Source organism: Carcharhinus amblyrhynchos, chromosome 2 (assembly GCF_965287045.1).
Source record: "Carcharhinus amblyrhynchos chromosome 2, sCarAmb.v2.hapA, whole genome shotgun sequence".
Classification (NCBI taxonomy): domain Eukaryota; kingdom Metazoa; phylum Chordata; class Chondrichthyes; order Carcharhiniformes; family Carcharhinidae; genus Carcharhinus; species Carcharhinus amblyrhynchos.
The window spans coordinates 45,259,878-45,274,921 of record NC_137325.1 but is presented as its reverse complement, the minus strand read 5'-3'; positions in this window follow the sequence as shown (position 1 = coordinate 45,274,921).

The following is a 15,044-nucleotide window of genomic DNA, read 5'->3' as shown; positions in this document are numbered from 1 at the left end:
GTATGGAAAAAATTCTATTCACCCATGTAGTCAGGGTTTCTGCAACAGCTCCAGCAAAGTTAGGGTGGTTAGGCCAGCTTTAACAAGCAAAGTATTTGTTTTATTGCATTCTTTTTGTAATGTTTGACCACCAATTCCCCAATATTCCAAATATTTTTTCAGTCATTCTTCCCCCTCCATCTGTCCAGTTTCTCTTCTGATTCTCTCAGTTCTTCCCCCACTGCTGTCTGTGTCTTCACCTTCTCAGTTTTCTTCTCTTTGCTTTTGTAATTAACCAGCTATATTCTTCCTTATGAAGCTTGCTCTTGATACATCAAAATTAAAAGAGTCTCTGGTAAAATAACAGAAAGGAATGACACTCATCTGCTAATATCATTAACTTGGCATTTAATCCTGGTGCCTTTAAAGAGTCAAGTTTTCACAGTGCCACCACTTCATTTTGGGAAACACACAAATGAAGCACCTTTGTAATTAGCAGAACACTGTGAAATTAGGATAATTTGTAAATACCTGATGATTCACTAATTTTTGGCCTTCAAAGTTATTAAATCCATATTTTATTCACTCAACAGCAACAAATTATGCATTGGCTCAATTCAGATTCACTACATTTAAAATTGGGAAGGTAAGTTTTTTTCAGAAAATGCACTCATCTTGCAGCAGATTAATGAAGCCATGTGGTGATTAAATCATTTAATCCTTAACAACGTAAATATTGTTCCATTCACAGTAACATCACTTTATCAACAGATGGGTAATGTATAATGACAGATTGATTTGTTGTAGAGATGCTACTGACCACCCCAAACAGAAGTCACTGCCTGATGAATTTAGAAGTGATGCCCCCATGTATATGTATCTGTTAACTATATTAATATATATACAGATTTTACATAACATAACAAAATATATTACACATGATGATCAAAGAGGGATTCTCCATATCTGGTTCACAAGTTTTATTTATATATCAGTAAACAACTCACTTTAGAAAACCATAATGTTTAGCTATTGCATTTTAATATTTATTATAATTATCAGGGTAGATTTGTTGAATTCTACTATTTTTCATTGAAAAAATAATTTTGACAAAGAACTAAAATATGATGGATAAACATTTTCACATTAAAGATAAATCAAATAAATGGGAAGATTCAACCTACACATTTCAGTGATTGTCAGGAAATGTGAGAGATGTGTCTGTCTGATAATATAATTTATTCAGTATTTTGACCATTTTAAATACTATGGGACAGGATTTTCTGAACCCGACTGCCAGCGGGATGTTCTGATCCTGCCAAGATTGACCCCTTCATGGCATGTTCCCTGGTGCGGAGTGGGTGAACCATAAAAAAGCCCATAGACTTTGGCAGGACCAGGACATCCCATTGATGGCCAATGGCTCTCTACATCCACCATGGGAAAAGCCATTGCGGGAGGTGAAGGTGGAAGGGGCTGTAAATCTCAGGCTATATTTCTGTAATATTTGCTATTTCTTAAATAACAGTAAATATGAACAAACATCGTGCAATGGAACAGCATTCCTCAGCATTCTGGTATTAAACATTCAAAGCATATTAAAACTGAGGAGCATATCCACCTCACCTCCACCAGGAGAGTTCCCTTACATTTTGTGACTCAACATCCCTCCTGCCACGTGAATCATTGTGGGCGGGACATGGACCCTGCAAAGATCCGTTGACCTCAGGTAGGATTTTCCAGCCTTGTGGTGAGCTAAGTGTATTACTGTTACATTCAGGCTCGGAATCGACTCACGCTACTGGAACTGGATAAACCATTTTGTTACATGGGATTCGAAAATTTTTAACTTTGCATTCCATTTGCTTTATGGAGCAATACTTAGGGCATTTTTGCAGACACAAGACATGGTCCATGATGTCCATTCTTGAGCACTGACTTTCCAGATGGTTTGGGGGAGAGGCAAAGGCGTGAAACAATATTTTGCATTTTTGTTTTTTTTGTATTAAATTGAAAAATAAAAGTTGGAGTGCAGTTTGAATATTATATGAGGTTGTACGTATGAAAGTTCTGGACGTCCATCAGAGAAAACATTTCTTCCCTTTTTCATTAAATGGCTAAGTGCAGCAGCCTGTATCCAATCTCTTCTGTTGCATTGTGTTATTTCATAATACTACTTCCTATTAATAAAATGATTGTATGAATTCTTACAGTCAATTTACTTGAATAGCATCACACTACTAGGAAATGCAAGCATGGTGTGAAAGTTCTAGATATCTGTCAGAGGAAGCATTCCTTCCATTTTTGATTAAATGACTAAGTGCAGCAGCCTGTATCCTATCTCTGCAATTGAATCTATTGCATTGTATTATTTTACATTTTGATTGAAATGATGTCACAGACAGATAAAAGTCAGGCCTGGGCTGTAATTGAATCAGACTGAGCTGTTTATTCTACTGATCTACAGCTGTGATTCACTTGTCCTAACACAGAATGCATAAAAGATCCACTCTTGTTTAACACACTGTAGATTTTATCTGTTTCAAATGGAGTGCCGCAAAACAAGAGACTTTGCATCTCAAAATGTGGGAGCGTGAAAGGGCACCATCTGGAGAACTTTTCATGTGTGACCAAAACTTTCAATAAATAAATTTCACGTTGCACAGATGCCAGATGTAAGTGGAGTGTGATGGACAACATCTAAATGACAGTTAATAAGAACTTGCAAATTTAATGCTTTCAGTGCTGGGTTGTTAAAATGGATGAGACTCAAAAGATGCATTTCACAACAGAAGATTGCTCAAGGCAATCTTACTGTAATCAAAAAACATTTCCAAGATGCAGCGATTTGCTGAACTTGTTAAGGGTGTAATCTTATTTTTCCAACTGTTTTAAATGAATGAAGTTGAAATTCAACCGAAAACTTTGTAAATGCCTGTGTCCTATGCTTAAAATTGGCTTTCAGGCCTTCTTGATGGCTCAATGAATAAATGCAGTACAAAACCAGAAGATCCGTTGGCCAGCTCTGGGGCTGGTTGGGATGGCTGTAGGGTATCAGCATTCAAGCTGTGGCATTGAGCTTTGGTGATGTTGTTTATCCTTTTATATGTGCAATGTGAGCAGGCAGTTGGAAGTATTTAAGCATCATTTGCATTGATAATATTTAATTGCAGCTGGCCTCAGTGCCTTTGGACCAGAGAAGGAAGAGAATCAGCTGTGGCTTCACCTTTTGTTCATTCCCCTGTTGGAAATTATGGCCAGGATTTGCCAGACCTGCCACAGTGCATTTCTCCCTGGCGGATATGGCAGGCCATTTAAATTGCCTTTTACTTCCACAGAATTGTAATATCCAGTCAGTGGAAAGGGCTCTAAAATCTTGGCCTAAGGACGCATGCATATCAGGTAAGAAGATGACAGGTTTGGTCTGTTATGATTTTCGATTGATTAAATTGCATATCAACACTCACTGGCGCCCAGGTTTGTCTTATTGCTGCCCTATATGTCATCAGAACTTAGCATGATCAAAATTGTGAGAATCAGGTTGCCATCAAATTGCTACCTGAGACTCGATGGTTACTATTTTCAAACAGCTTGTGATTTATGCGACCTTTGCAGAAACGGGTAGGACAATTATTATATTGCCTATTTCAGGGCCTTACAATGTAGTTGGGATCCCTATCATCTCATCAAAGGACAACTCAGCACTCCATTATATTGGACCTAGCCATGATACAGACCAACAGTCAGGACAATTTCAATGAAGGCATTTCTGGCAAGATAACACACACATGTGCCACTTTTTGGTCTTCACAGTCTTATTAATGGTATTCTTTGCTTTTCACTGATAACACTCCCCTCCTTCAACAATTCTTCCTGTGGCCAAATTTAAATATGACCCTCAATCATCAAAACGATGCAGACATCTGTATAACATTGGACAGCTGTTGATCTTGTTCCAGCCATGTCTTGGCTGAAAAAACAACATCAGGGCCATGGTCAAAGCTGACAGCAGCATGAAGAATCTATCTACTATGACTCCTGGTTCCCTTTTCTGATCCATCTTTGTTATAAGAGCATAGAAAACAAGGGGACAAGCAGGCCATGTGAACAATGAGCCTGCCCCACCACTCAGTAAGATCCTTGCTGATCTTTTATCTCTAATTCACTTGTCTATCCACTCCCAATGTTGCTTGATTTCCATAATTGCCAAATATTTATCAATTTCAGTCTTGAATATACTTAATAGCTGAATTTTAGGAACCTGTTCTTTGGCTCTCTGCTACTCAGTAGCTGAGTACTGTACTTCTGACTGGAAGAAGTCTTGCACACTGCAAGCTTGTGGATGTCCAGTTGAATGAGGTCATGAGGAACACGCCAGGAGCAATCTGGTCAACGAACACAAATAGGCTGCCTGTGCTCAGTGACATTGTGCCACCACAATTCCGTCATGGAAGCTAGCACAGCAAGGCTGCTCGAAAGAGTGGACAAAATTCCAGATCAGCCACTGGCAGAAGACATCACCCACCCACCCATTAAATGCCTAAACTCAAGGCGGTCAATCTGTGTGAGGATCTGTGGAGCAACCCAACAACATAGCCCAGAATGTTTACCACATTACTAATGTTATGATGGCTGTACGTTTCCCCATTATTAAAATGCTTCTTGTACAGCCTGACATCTCTGCAGTCCATAGTATTTAAACAGGTATTTTAACAGGAAAGGGTAAGTAATGTTGGTCCTCTGGAGGGTGAAAATGGGGAGTTAATAGTAACTAATAAGAAAAGGGCAGATGAAATAAACAGATATTTGCTTGTGCCTTCATTGCATTAGATACAAAAAGCATTCCAGTAATAGCTGTAAATTGGGAGATGGTAGGGAGAAAAGTATTTGGTGAAACAACATTCACTAGGAAAGTAGTAGTTATACTGGGCAAACTGCTGGAGCTGATAAGTCTTTGGTCTTGAGGGACTTCATTCTAGGGTCTTAAAGGAGGTGGCTAATGAGATAATAGATGCCTTCGTGTTCATTTCCAAAATGCCTAGATTCTGGAAAGGTTTCACCATGCTGGAAAATAGCAAATATAATCCCCCTATTCAGGAAGGGATGGGAGGGAGACAGAAAACAGGAAATTATAAGCAGGTTACCTTGACATCTGTCGTAGAGATATAAATGCATTGGAGGCAGTTCAGAAGAGGTTTACGAGGTTGATACCCAGAATGAGCTGGTTGACTTATGAGGAAAGGTTGAAAAGGTTTGTTTCCACTGGAGTTTAGAAGAGGGGTGGTTTTATTGAAGTAAATAAAATCCTTCAATGTATATATATATATACATTATATATACAACATAATATGTATGTGTATGTGTTATTGTAAGACACTAAATAGTTTAGACAAGATAGATGTGGAAAGGATGTTTCCTATTTGGGCAAGTCCAGAACTAGGGGTTACTTTTTAACATTAGGGGTCACCCTTATAGAACAAGAGATGAGGGGAATTCTGTTCTCTCAAAGGGTTGTACGACTTTGGAACTCTCTGCCTCAGAAGACAGTGGAAGCGGGATTACTGAATACTTTTAAGGAGGAGCTGGATAGTTTGTTGTTAGACAAGACAATCAAAGGTGATTGAGGGGTAGATGGGGAATGTGGAATTCAACACAAACAGGTCAGCTATATAGGGTTGAATGACTCACTTCTGCTCCAACTTCATGGTCAGAGTTCTCTGACGTCACCCATGGCTGGGATTGTCCAGTCCCGCTGTTGTGAACAGAGATTTGGCTGAGTGCCAAATTCTCCATTCTTGCTGGTAGCGGTGGCGGGGCGTGTGAGACTGGTGAATCCTGGCCCATACATTTGTAACCCCTGCACCTTTTTGAATGCTCATTCTCTTGCTTCTCTCCGGTAAGAGAATAAACAATGAAATTCCCTCTCCATCTGTTACCTCCGTAAATTAAACTGTGAAATGTAGTCAATGCTCCTGGCTCTGGCATGGAAGAATGTGTTGATGAAGAAATTGCAAGCCTCAGTGATCTTCATGACCACTCACAACATTGTGGTCACCCTGTTGTGTGGCTGAAAGTTTGTCTGCAGGAAGTGGAACAGTTCAGTGACTACTTCCTTGGTGAAATGGAGCCGCCTCAGAAGTATTCCCGAAAGACTCCTGTTAGGTACAGTCTTTTATTGAGAGACCACTTCCTTCTCCCTTTGTGTTCAGACCACTATGTGCTCCATATCCCTTCTGTGTTGCTGCTCCAAGGGGCTGCAACTATAGCTGCCATGGTTGAAAGCTTGTGCTCTGGAGCAGAACCTTGCAGCCCATCTCCCCATCAGCAGAGGCAGCTGTCTCTGTCACATTTGAGGATGCCATGCAGGCACAGCTCACTCTGAAGGAACCCATGAGGAGCTTATTACAACAGAGGCAGTCACAAGGTTTGAATCCATTATCTGTGTTTATAAGGGAATCCTGACATCCAGGTTGCTGACTGGTTTGGATATTCTCAAAGCTGCCTGGGAGGATACTGCAACGCTGCCACACTCAGAGTAAGGATGAGCCCAAAGGAGTAAATCCAACAAGCAGACAAAGGCAGAGGAACGGGTCCCCAACACTACCCTGCTGTTCAGTTCTGGCTTGATTGCTAAGGAATTGGCTAGCAATTAAGCCAAAATTCTCAGTGGAACTTCTTGATGCTCTAAATGCTTTGTAGATGAATATGCTGCCAGCAGGATGCAAATTATAATCATAGAATATTTGAGAAATGACTAAACTGCAATGTTAGGTTTAAACAGTGTTCAAATTTTGATCATATGTATTACAATAGTTACTTTGATGTTTCATATTTCATTAAAATTGCTTAATACGAATTCTCAAATAATTTCTTCATTTTTGCTAACAATAAATAACTTCAATTTAACAGGAGTTACTGTAGCGGTAGAGAGATTCTTCCCACTTAGAGAGGTTAGCAGGACTAGAGGGCACAACCTCAAGGTAAGGGTGAGGGGGGGCAGTTTAGATCAGGGTTGAGGAGGAACTTCTTCACTCAAAGGGTGGTGAATCTCTGGAATTCTCTGCCCGTTGAAGTGGTGGAAGCTACCTCGCTAAATATATTTAAGTCATGGGTAGATAGGCTTCTGATAGACAAGGGAATTAAGGGTTATGGGGAGAAAGCGGGAAAATGGCACTGATCCACTTCAGATCAGCCATGATCTTATTGAATGGCGGGGCAGGCTCGAAGGGCTAGATGCCCTACTCCTGCTCCTATTTCTTATGTTCTTATGTTGAGTCGACTGCAGGAGGTGATACTCCAGTTTAGCAGGAGCTGGAAAATTTTTGGGAGTCAATCAGCTGTCATTGTACATCATGGCCTTGTATCCTATGTGGTGGCCAGTCCACGACGATTTATTTGTACCTCCACCCAAGCTGAATTTCATTCACCTTGTGATCATTCTTTGTTCTTTATTCTCTAACTATAATAACTGTGGTACTGATGTGCTAACACAGAATATTTATAGAGTCTGCTGAGGTAAGAGAAATATTGATTGGGCCATCACTTATTGCGGCTTCATTAGCCGGAGGTCTACAAGAAAAGATAAAATCATGAGACTCACATCACTTCCTGAGGATATTGTGTCTCATTAGCATGTCGCATAGTTAGAATGATCCCCTTATACTATATCTCCCCCAAGTCTATGAATTTCACCAATACAACACATCTTCTCTAAGTTGCTGATTTCAATTTCCTTTTTATAGCAACAGCCACTGTGGCAGTTTCATAAGTCTTCCTAAATGGGTGTTTTTCTCCTTTCAAGGAAATTAAGGATTGGAGTCCTCTGTGTGATTTCTCAGCATCTACTGAGCAGAAGGAAATTTGTAGGTGCCTCAGGTTCACCATTCTGGTTGTCATCTGGATCTCTCAAAGAATACAGCTCCTTTGATCTGTATGATTTTGTAAGACTGCTTTGACAGCATAGGTTGTTACTTCTGTGTAGAAATCAGAGTATGTCTGCACTGTATCACTGTATCATTATCTGTTTGGGTCAGGTAGGACTGTGGCTGTGGTGTCCGTTCAACCATTTGTCCGAGCTTGGTCTTGGATCTAAACTAGCTTGGCTGTTTGGAGGTTTGATGTGGATATGCCGCTGTTGGACTGGGGTAAACACAGTAAAGAGTCTGAAAACACCAGGTTTAAGTCCAGCCAATTTATTTGATAGTAAACCTGGTGTTGTCAGACTTTTTACTGCGTTTGGAGATTTGGCAGGTGTGAGCTTGTGACGTTTGGTATTGTTTCACATTTAGCTGGAACAACAATCATCCTCTCTCTCCCTCACCTTGTCATCAGCTTGTACATGTAAGCATAGGGAGTTGAGTCCTTAGTTTTCTTCCTCTTTGGAGTGCACATGGTGCTGGAACCCCAGGGCCTGATGGCATCTATCCTAGGCTGCTCAGGGAGACAAGAGATGAAATTTCTGGGCCTCTGACAGAGATCTTTGTCTCTTCATTGGACACAGGGAGAATACAGCAGGGTATAGATAGGCTGGAAAATTGGGCGGAGAAATGGCAGATGGAATTTAATCCAGATAAATGCGAAGTGATGCATTTTGGTAGGACTAATGTAGGGGAGACCTGTACAATAAATGGCAGAACCATCAAAAGTATAGATGCACAGAGGGACCTGGGTTTGCAAGTCCACAGATCCTTGAAGGTGGCAGCACAGGTGGAGAAGGTGGTGAAGAAGGCATATGGCATGCTTGCCTTTACAGGATGGGGTACAGAGTATAAAAATTGGTGGCTGATGTTACAGCTGTATAGAACGTTGGTTAGGCCACATTTGGAGTACTGCGTCCATTTCTGGTCGTTGCACTTCCAGAAGGACGTGGAGGCTTTGGAGCGAGTGCAGAGAAGGTTTACCAGGATGTTGCCTGGTATGGAGGGTCTTAGATATGAGGAGAGATTGGGTAAACTGGGGTTGTTCTCCCTGGAAAGACAGAGAATGAGGGGAGACCTAATAGAGGTGTACAAAATTATGAGGAGTATGGATAGGGTGAACAATGGGAAGATTTTTTCCCAGGCAGAGATGACAAACACAAGGTTCAAGGTGAGGGGGGTGAGGTTTAACTCAGATATCAGAGGGACATATTTTACACAGAGGGTGGTGGGGGCCTTGAATGCACTGCCAAGCAGGGTGGTGGAGGCAGACACGCTGAGATCATTTAAGACTTATCTGGATAGTCACATGAGCAGACTGGGAATGAAGGGGTACAGAAGAATGGTCTAGTTGGACCAATGAGCGGCGCGGGCTTGGAGGGCCAAAGGACCTGTTTCCTGTGCTGTATTGTTCTTTGTTCTTTGGATCAATTTGTGGTGGAGTTGAACACTAATTTCAAAATGTAAGTCGAATGTTCTGCTTCAGCAATGCTTTCATCGTATGCAATCCTCTTTCAGCTTCACCATTGGCTTGAGTGTTACCTTGGAGAGCTGATATAGTGGATAAATCCATATGAAGCCATGAACTCTTAATAATATTCATTGGCAAACTGCAGTCCCCCATTGTCCAAGTTTATAAGGTCTGGCATCCAATGTGTTACAAGTACTTCTGTCAACAATATGATCACGACTTCAGAAGTGTGATCCCATAGTTGCTTGACTTCTATCCTTCTTGAGTAATCATCTACTGCAATCAATAACACCTTACCTCTGTGTTTGATGAGGTCTATCCCAAGATGTTCCCACGGTCTTGATGGAGAGGAAGATGGCAACAACTGTCCTCTTGTCCCTTGATGAATAGCACAAACAATCTTGAGAAACCTGGCCACTAAACAGAGTATCTTGCACTGGCTCAAATGTTTTGACACCCAAGTGCCCTTGGTTCTATTGATGCAGTATTTCAAGGCTCAGAGCCCTCAGAATGACCACTCCCACATTATTGATAGATATTATAGATAGACATTGAGATATCCCCCTACTAATAGTACTGTCTGATAATGGGATTGTGTGGAGGTATGCTCACCATTCTTTGACACAGTAGACTCTGACTTGAGAACATTTTTCGTCAGATATCGGTGCATCACTGAATCCATTCAGTCACTGAGTTATTGCTGGTAAAATTGTCGATATTATCACTGCAGCAGGACTACATCACCTTGTTCCGGCCTTGCCACTGGGATGCAGGACAAAGCATCTGCTATAATCTGCTGTTTTCCCAAAACATATTCTGACTTTGTATCAAACCTTGTCACCCTCAGACTGATTCGTTGTATTTACAGAGACATTTTTTGCTAACTCCTTAGAATTTGCTCTGCCTCCATATTGAGGTGAAGACCAAGAGAATGTTCTGTGAACTACTCACAAGCCCACCAGCAGCTCATGCTTGTTTCTCTATCACTACACATCTCTGCTAAGTCTCTGTCAATGAACGTTATGCATATTAGACTAGTCTATTCTTTCCATCCATCTGTATCTGAAAGAGTTCAGCTCCCAGTCCTGCAGAAGATGCAGCTACGGCAATGATAATGGGTAATACTGGGGCATAAGTGAGCTAAAATGTCAAGCAACATTAGATCCTCTTGATTTTTTTCAAAGGATCTCTGCTGTGCTTCCTCCCAGCAACGTAAATTGCCCTGTCACGGCTGACTTAGTAGCTCATTAACAGCAGTTATGTTGGGCAAAAACTTTCCAACTTAGTTTATCAAATCCAATAATTTCTGGAGCTCAGTCAAAGTGAGAGGAGCTGGAAACTCCTTGATTTCTCTTGTCTTCTGTGGATTAGCTCTGTCACCAGATTGATGCACAACACACCCAATGGGCCTGATTGTCAGCTATGAGAATTTGCATTTGTTGTTGAGTGCAAACCTTGCTTCCCGTGGACATTGGAACACCCTAGTGTCATGTTCTGTCTGAGTGGATCCATGTATCAGGACAACATTCATGTGACATATAACTCTATCCAGTGCTTCTGGGCCCAAATCCACTATCTGCATCCTGCTTTGTGAAGATTAAATTCTTTTCCCAAGCTAGCTAAGCTCTCATCCATAGGCAACATAGGATGAACTTCGCGTTTGACTGTTTTGTTTCAGCTTTGTAAAAGCTGCACAAATCCTAATCTCTCCATTGGGATTTGGCACCAGGACTATCCCTGAGCACCAAATTTTTGCTTCTGTCACAGGTAAAATAACCCCTTGCTTCAATGTACTTTCCTTCCTTACCATTGGCAACCATGGATGAGGAACTTTTCTGGGTGTAAACAGCCACACTGGCTATGTTTCAGGACATAGAGTGACATGCTGTCTTAAGCTTTCCTAGTTCTGTGAGCAGCTGTGGAAGTTAAGCTCTGAAGCTTTTAGGCTCAACTTCTCAGGTTTCCAGCTCTCTTACTTTGCAAATCAGATGTAAATTGGCACAGGCTTTCTTGCTTTGGAGTGAACATATTAGGTTGCAGTGATTTTTCTCTCTATATATTGAGGGGTTGCATTCAGTTATCCTAAGACATTGAGCTCTACACCTTCTGGCTGCGTTGTAAGTTTTTGCATGATGGCTGCAGAGAACTTTTCTCCAACCACAGATCAGCATCAGAAGGAACAGAAACTGTTGCACCTATGTCTAAATTAATGTCTGTCTTGTTTCCCTCTACTAAGCTATCCATACTCCCATAGCGTCCGCTTAGTCCCTGAATCTCTCCAATGAAAGGCAGTTCAATATCATTAATATTTGTGTTCATGGGTCTTCACACCATTTGAAGGCTTTTCTTGTTGTTGATTCTGTGCAGGCTCCTTGCTGTCGCACACAGCCATTCACACGGACCATTCTTTCTCCAGAAGTGGCTTTCGACCACATTAGTGGACAATTTATGCGCCTGTGTGTTTTCCCACCACACTGATTACAGTTAGCTGAGGTGGTTGATGGATGCTCTTTCTGCCTCTCTGCTTTGGTATGACCACCTCTCAGCTTTTAAGCTTGAATTACTTCACCACGTCAATCATTTTTGGGATATGGGTCTTCCTGTCACCCCGTATCATCAATTGATTGTGCCTTTATTAAGGTTCTATTGACTGCACGTGGCCAGACAATGCTTCATCCACAATTCAGACAACAATTTTGTTCCCAGTCAATTCAACTTTTAAGCTGCCATTTTTATACTTCTCTGCAATTCTATACAGGCTGTTGTTAAACATATCAATACTTTCCCCTTGTTGTTGGATGCTTTTGTTAAATTTAGCCTCCTTGCCAATAGCATTCTTTCACAGATTGAAATAGATATCAAGTGCCTTTATTACCTTACCATATGTAAATTTGTCTTTGTTGATCCTTTGCCTGTCTTGGATATCATTTGTACAACTACCCATCGCATATAACAGAATATTGATCTTCTCGCTGCTCAATGTCACCACAAGACCAAAGGTGGTACAATATCTGGTAAACCTTTGACACTAGTTTGGCCTCGGTTCTGCTCAAAGCTTTCCAATATGGTAGAGACTTTTCCGTACTTTTCCTTTCATTCACTACCAAATATAATATTTTGGTCTTGTGTCTGCTGAGATAAGGAAAACACAATAGAACATCACTTACTGTGGCACCATCTTGTCAGGGGGTCTAGACATAAGAGCAGGGTCATGAGATATTATCTCATTTCCTGTAGTTAGACAGTGTTTTATTAGCATAGCACACAGTTAGAATTAACCCCATATACTACGTTAAGCTATCTGTATCAATTCAACTCAAATTTTGGCAGAACCCTTAATTCACTACTATAAGCAATCTTTTCACATTATTGATTCTGATATCCAATTATAACCAGAAAGAGTACTCCTGGCTACACCTTACCAACCTGAAAAATATCCACTTACCTCCACTCTTAGCTTTCTATCCTATTGGTCCACGCATTACTTCTTATGCCTGATTTCAGCAACAATTTTTTTTAATGAGGCACTTTGATAAATTAACTGATCTATATTTCCTGAATTTTCCTCTGTCACATTTCTTAAATGACATATGGGAACAATGGCTGAGAATAAATGGTTAAGAAGTGGAAGTGCTTTGAGTGATACCAATACTTTAATGGTCCCTTTCCCTATCAACCCTTTCATGGACTATATGAATTTCAGTGATATCACTCTGTTGGGAGAAAATCTTAGTGCAGCCCAGCAACAGATTTTAAGTTCAAGACTGATGTGCCTGTCTTCTATTGTGTGGTCACAACCAAGGTCTGCATGGCCTAATTTGATCATGCCATTGATGTTTCACCATATTGACTAATATCCAATATATTATGGGTTATATGGTGGCACAATGGTTTGCACTGCTGCCTCACAGCGCCAGGGGAACCCAGTTTCAATTCCAGCCTCGGGTCACTGTCTGTGTGGAGTTTGCATGTTAACATAGAACATAGAACAGTTCTGCACAGTACAGGCCCATCGGCCCTCAATGTTGTGTCAAGATCAAGCTATCCCACTCTCTATCATTCTGGTGTGGTCCATGTGCCTATTCAATAACCGCTTGAAAGTTCCTAAAGTGTCCTACTCCATTATCACAGCAGGCAGTCCATTCCACACCCCAACCACTCTCTGAGTAAAGAAATTTCCTCGGACACCCCTCCTATATCTCCCAACATGAACCATAAATTTATGCCCCCTAGTAACAGCTACATCCACCTGAGGAAATAGTCTCTGAACGTCCACTCTATCTATCCCCCTCATCATCTTATAAACCTCTACTAAGTCGTCTCTCCTCCTCCTCCACTCCAAAGAGAAAAGCCCTAGCTCCCTCAACCTTTCCTCATAAGACCTACCTCCAAACCAGGCAGCATCCTGGTAAATCTCCTCTCAATCAGCACTTTCTCCAATGCTTCCACATCCTTCTTATAGTGAGGTGACCAGAACTGCACACAATATTCCAAATGTAGTCTCACCAAGGCCCTGTACAGTTGCAGCATAACCCCATGGCTCTTAAACTTAAACCCCCTGTTAATAAACGCTAACACAAGGCCTTCTTCAAGGCTTTATTCACTTGAGTGGCAACCTTCAGAGATCTGTGGGTATGAACCCCAAGATTTCTCTGTTCCTCCACACTCCTCAGAACCCTGCTGTTGACTCTGTTAAGTTTGTCCTTCCAAAATGAATCACCTTGCACTTATAAGGGTTAAACTCCATCTGCCACTTTTCGGCCCAGCTCTGCATCCTATCAATGTCCCTTTGCAGGCTACAACAGCCCTCCACCTCATCCACTACTCCACTAATTTTGGTGTCATCAGCAAATTTAGTGACCCACCCTTCAGCCCCCTCCTCCAAATCATTGATAAATATCACAATTTGTGAGACAATACTTACCCTTCATGAATCCATGCTAACTATCCCAGATTAAGCTACATCTATCCAAATGCTCATAAATCCTATCCCTTGGAACCTTTTCGGTTAACTTACCAACCACCAAAGTGAGACTAACTGGCCTATAATTACCAGGGTCATTCCTATTTCTCTTCTTGAACAGAGGGACAACATTTGTCACTCTCCAGTCCTCTGGCACTATCCCCATGGACAGTGAGGACCCAAAGATCAAAGCCAAAGGCTCTGCAATCTCATCACTTGCCTCCCAAAGAATCCTAGGACATATCCCATCTAGCCCAGGAGACTTATCAACCCTCAGGCTTTTCAAAATTGCTAATACATCTTCCCTCAGAACATATACCTCCTCCAGCCTATCAGCCTGTATCACACCCTCATCTTCAAAAACATGGCCCCTCTTCTTGGTAAACACTGAAAAGAAGTATTCATTCTTTGCCTCTCCTATCTCTTCTGACTCCATGCACAAGTTCCCACTACTATCCTTGACTGGCCCTAACCTCACCCTGGTCATTCTTCTATTTTCCACAGAAGAGTAAAAAACCTTGGGGTTTTCCTTTATCTGACCCGCCAAGGATTTCTCATGCTCCTTCCCAGCTCTTCTAAGCTCCCTTTTTAGTTCATCCCCGTGTTCTCCCCGTGTCTGCATGTTCTCCCCATGGGTTTCCTCTGAGTTCTTCGGTTTCCACCCACATTCCAAAGATGTGCGGGTTGGTTAATTGGCCATCATAAATTCTCCCTT